The sequence below is a fragment of the Numida meleagris genome, chromosome 24 (assembly GCF_002078875.1).
Source record: "Numida meleagris isolate 19003 breed g44 Domestic line chromosome 24, NumMel1.0, whole genome shotgun sequence".
Classification (NCBI taxonomy): domain Eukaryota; kingdom Metazoa; phylum Chordata; class Aves; order Galliformes; family Numididae; genus Numida; species Numida meleagris.
In genome coordinates this window covers 839,736-844,972 of record NC_034432.1, presented here as the reverse complement: position 1 = coordinate 844,972, position 5,237 = coordinate 839,736, and the positions used below count along the sequence as shown (strand labels likewise).

Genomic DNA, 5,237 nt, shown 5'->3' with positions numbered 1-5,237 from the left:
GGGCTGCAGGGAAGGGGAAGGCAGCGCTCACCAAAGGAGAGCGTGCGGAGAAAGGCACGGGGCGACTGGGAGGGAATAAATATGAGGGTGGGAAGCGGGGGCCGCAGCCAAACTGGCCCCCTGTGCTGCAGGGACACGGGTGCTTCATAGGCCAAAGGTGTCGGGGCAAGGGGGGGGGGTGGGGGGTTGCCAAATGGAAGCCCCCAGAGGGAGTGGGAGCGTTGGGCAAAGCCCCATGTGGAATGCTGCAAAGGGCTTCGTGCATTAAAGCTCTGAAGCTGAGCTGGTGGGATCTAAAGGAGTGGAGACCCCGATGGTGTACTCATGAGCGTGGCCAAGTGAAAAAGGGGGGGGGTGGGGGGTGAAATCAGCCCAGGTCTATGCGCTGGCACAGGTGGAGGTAGAGCTGGAGCCGCACAGAACTCCAGCTTCTCTCCCTTGAAACGCAGCAAACTGCACGGGGACTCAGGGATGCGTCCCAAAATCTGACCCCCACCAGCGCTCCCACTTCGTGCGAGCAGCTTACCCCCAGCCACGCACCTCTCCCTGTGCAAATTCGCAATCCGGGCCTGCTGCAATTTGATTTGAAGTCTGATTGCAGAGGCAAGGAGCTGCTCGGATGGGTCCCAGTGTCCCCGGTGGCTGTAGATCCTGCAAACGAGCCCTGGCTGTGGCTGGTGCGTGTTGAATCGTCGCGACAATAACAGCGGTGAAACGGGTTCATCGGCGGCAGATAACAGGCATGAAATCTGCAGCTAGAAGTATTTTAGGATCTGTAAAAATCCCTGCGAACGACTGCAAAAGGAGGTACAGATGGTAAAGCAAGGACCGTGCTTGAGGGATATTTTAGGGTTTGGCCTCGACGTGGATCGCTCCGTTTTTAAGGCAGCTCGGTGCAGAGGAGACAGAGGTCACCCGGCGGGTGCAAGTCGCTGGGAGCAAGCCCTGCTGGTGCTGGAGAAATGAAGCTGATGCTCCGAGGATGGGCACGAGACACTCCACCACACCCAGCAATGCTGCCAGCAGGAGCCGTGGGTGTGGGTTTCACCTGGAACTGGTTCCAGTCCCACCAGAGCTGGTTGGGTGTTAGGTACACACCAGGTCCTGCTCCATCCCCCTTCAAATCTCAGCTGAGATTTGAGGCGATCTACCCAATGCCAGCTATTGAATGCCTAGCTGTGGGCAGGAAAGCACGAGGGTGCATCTGCCATTTCTCCCCTCTTTCCCAGGAGCTTCTGAAACGGGCTGACCTCATCCCCATTTGGCTCAGTGCAGTTTTCTACCCCCTAGGCTGCAGGAATTGCTTTGGGGCTCCATTTATGCTTGTTGCTTAGCTCTGCCAAGCAGCTTTTGCTTGCATGCAAGACCAGCAAAGGGCTGTGGCCATTCCCTTCCCACACGGCAAGGAAAGCATCTGCACAGCCTGGATGCAAACAGCCTGGGGAAGCAGCAAAGCAACCCAGCCCAAGGAGAATGCATCCCAAACGAGCCTCATGTGTTGCTTGTGGGGCAAGGATGTTGTCTGAGTGCTCTGGGGCAGTGATATGGAGGAAAGCAGTGCGTTGTGGTTAAACCTCTGTGCACGGATGCAGGGTGAGCCATTCCGCACAGGGTCCGTGCCCGCTGTGACTCTGCTGGAGCACGGAGAGGGATCCCAGCATCACTTCCACCCCCGGTCCACTGGTCATGCCAATTTGTCACCAAGCTGGGATTTCAATTAAACCCCCAAAGGAGGGGTCAAGGGTTATGCAAACACAGAGGCAGAGGCCACTCGCCTGGAGGGCTTCCCTGGGGCTGCTCCTGCCGGCCCCTCTCTTTACACAGCCCAGATTGACCCGGGCTGAGTGCCGGCATTGTTCCCCACGCTCCATTCAAGAGCCCGTTTGTCAATAAAATTGACCTCTCGGCTCCCGGTGATGCTGCCTCCTCCTCTTCCTCCCTATCCCTGCAGCTCAGCCGCGGTGGATCCGACTCTGCCTCCACGGTCCTCACGCCCTGGATGTGCCCTGCATGTGCCAGGAGCAGGGAGCAGAAATTAGCACTGCTGGGTGCTGCAGTGACCCCGCTTCTTTGCACTGCTCTCCGCCCTTGGGTATCTCGCATTTGACCAAGGCCACTTGGCAATTCCCAACAGGAGCCCTTGAAAGCGTCACCATAAGCACCGGCATCGTTCACCCTCCCTGCTTCTCCTTTCACAACCATTCCCTGCTATTCCCATGAGCATCCCGTGATGGTTTGCTGCTCCTTGCAGCCTGCAAAAGGTATTTTGCTCCAGATCCCATTTTCCCCCCGGCAGCATCTCCCCATGCCAGCAGCTGCCCATGGATGCACCTACCCCATTGCCCTCCCGCTTTTTGGTGCACCGTGGGTTCGGACCATCGGACATTGGCTGCAAATCTTGCCAGGCAGCGTGGTGAAAGGAGAAGTGCTTGAACCCATGAGCAGATTGAGCGGTGAGACAAATATGTATTGCAGCGCAAGTGGCAATTAGTGTGGGTAAAGAGCCCCTTAGTGACTGTCCCTTACATAACACCTTTGTTCCCGGCCCTTCACTTTACATCCAGCTTGTAAATAAACTTGACTCCCAGTTTTGCCGGGGCCTTGATTCCCCCCTTCATTTTATTTTATTCTTCGTTGGAGCTGGCAAAGAACGAGCTGATTGTTCGCCTGTGCTGCCCGGGCACCCTGGAGCGGGCACCGCAGCCACCCATGAGCTGGGGGCCAACGATTTTAATTGCTGTGCCCCCAATGCCGGTGCCCAGAAAGGCTCATTACGCTGCTAGCCATGATTAGCGGCCTGCAAATGAAGCTTTGTGATTGCAAGGGTCAAAGTCGAGGATGTTTATGCAGGGGGGCAGCTTGGCGGCGGGGCTGGGTTCTGCCCCATGAGTTTGGGGTCAGGGAAGGGATGTGGAAGACTCAGGATCACGTTCAACGCGTGGCCCCATCCATCCCACGCCCTGCCCATGGCTCTGCAAGGATTTGGGGCTTGGAGTTAGGTTACGTTTAAGGTCCTTTCCAACCCACATCGTTCTGATTCTGTGATTTGCACCCACGGGCAGTGCCAGGATGCTCCGGAGCACGGCGCCTTGGTGGCTCAGGGCGCTCGCACCTGGGGAATGGCAGACACGGAGCACTGGTGCTGCTGGGTGTTCCGATGGCACGGTGATGCCACGTGGCCGTCGGAGCCGTCAGGGGCTGCTCTTTGTTTGGAGCTGGGATGCCTGGGCCCCTGTGCCTCCTCGAGCCTCCCCGCTCCCATCTGCTGCCCATTATCAGACGTGCGCACCAGCCCCGTCTGACAAGGAGCTTTACAGGTGTCGCTCCGATAACAATTCACACTCTAACGAAGGTGGGAAAGATGATTAGCTGGCTTTCCATCAAGCAGAACACGGCATCAGCTGCTCCTGAGGGGGAGGCAGTAGGGGCCGTGGATGTGTAAGGACACATACACCAGCGACATCGCAAGCCTGGGCTTTGTCCTGCCGCTAATTCCAGTGCACTCGCGGGCACCTCTTTGTGTGCCTTAGTTTCCCCCAGCTGTAGCAGAGATGTGGTTACCGCTTTTCCTTGAGCAACACCCTCCGAGCAGCTGATTGAGCTCAAGAGAAAGAAAGAGGAGGTGATGGAGGCAGGGCCCCCGGCACAGCTGAGCTGCCAACGCGGAGGGCAAGGAGCTGGCAGAGCCAGGGCTCCCAGGGGACGGGGCTGGGAGTAGGGGTGCAAACGGGAACTAAATGGCGAGCGGTGAATCGGCTTTTCAGGGCTGCCCCCTGTGCTGGGTGCATCCCCTCCGGCTGCGACCCGTGGGTTGTGAAGGGTCACGGGGCTGGGAAACTGAGGCACGAGGGGCTTCGCACCCTGCCAGTGTGCTCAGGGCCTGCAAAGCATTAAAGGCACGGAGCCGAGCCCGCGTCCCCACCGGGTGCCACCGTCGCAGCGCCCATCTGCACCCCCAGCGCCGTGGCAGAGCCAGCGCTGCCTCTCGCTCCGGGATTATCCGCTCAGCCGCGCCATCTGTTCGCCAAACTGCCATCATTATGTTCAACTTGGGAAGAAAAACGGCCCCTACAGAGAAGCAATTTGTTCGCTGACGAAACCTTTCAAGGCTCTCGGCGTCCCCACCGACCCTCGCCGCCGCACGGGCCGGCTCCGCGCTCGCCTCGCTTAAACAATCTGCGGGGAGAGAGGTGCGTGAGAGAGGCACGGGGAGGGTGCAGGGCTCCCTAATCCGATTAGAGGGCATAAGAGCCTTCAGAGGGCCGAGGAGGAAGAGGAAGAGGAGGAGGAGGAGGAGGAGGAGGAGGAGGAGGACGAGGAGGAGGGAGTTGCGCTCCGTGCCCAGCCCCTGCCCCCGGGGGTCTTGCAATGATCTCACTGGAGGGGGCTTTTCTTCCCCTCGCAGTGGGAAGTTGCTTTTTGGGAGGAGATCAAAAGGGAAAGGGGCTGCCTGGGAAAGCAGGGGGGGGGAGTGAGCGGGGTTAGGGGCTACAGGCTACAGGCCCCGATGCGCTTCTGCCTCCCATGGGCTGTGAGAAGCATCTTCCCCACGGAGCAGAGCCCGGAGTGGGGTTAGGGTGGCCCAGGAGCAGAGCCCCCAGGGTCTGCAGTGAGGATGGAGCCGCAGGTTGAACTGCTGGGCTCCTTTTCGTGGAAATGCAGTGGAATCAAAGCATTTTCAGCACACGCACCTTGGTTTCATTGGGGTCTCAGTAACGAGCAAGCGGGGATCCCTGGGAACGTTGAAGCGTCGGTTTGACGCGCAGCAAAGGCAAAATGCGCCAGACTCCGAATTTTCCTCTATCGCTTCTGAACGGAATGAATTGAATTAAAGAGCCCCCATCTAAAAGTGGACAATTTCCATCAGCCTGAAACCAGACAGCTGGTTTTGGTGGTTGTGGTGGTTGTTTTTTGTTTGTTTTTTTTTCCCCCCATCTCATTTCAGGTCTCAGTGTATTTTCGAGAGCAGCAGCGCGGGGCCAGCCAGGACCGTGGGGCATCCCTCTCTCTGGAAGGGGCTGAGTGACACTTTGCTGCTTTGGAGGAGGGGTCCTCCTGGTGCGAGGAGCTGGGTGGGAGGAGGGAATGCACCTGCATGCAGGGGACCCGGCTGTCACCACGGCCTGGCCCTGGGCTGTGGCACCCTCTGGTGGCCGAGCTACTGGAGGGGGTCAGAGCAAAGCGTGAAATCCATGGCTCAAACGGGGACCTTGGGGCTCCACAGCGTTGTTGTGTAG

At 58.5% G+C, this 5,237-nt stretch overlaps 1 protein-coding gene across 1 annotated transcript in view; it reads right to left on the bottom strand.

Moving 5' to 3' along the window:
- Positions 1 to 5,237, bottom strand: part of LOC110388003 (feather keratin 2-like) — a 906,242-nt gene that overhangs the window by 366,822 nt on the left and 534,183 nt on the right. The gene's annotated exons all lie outside the window — the stretch shown is intronic.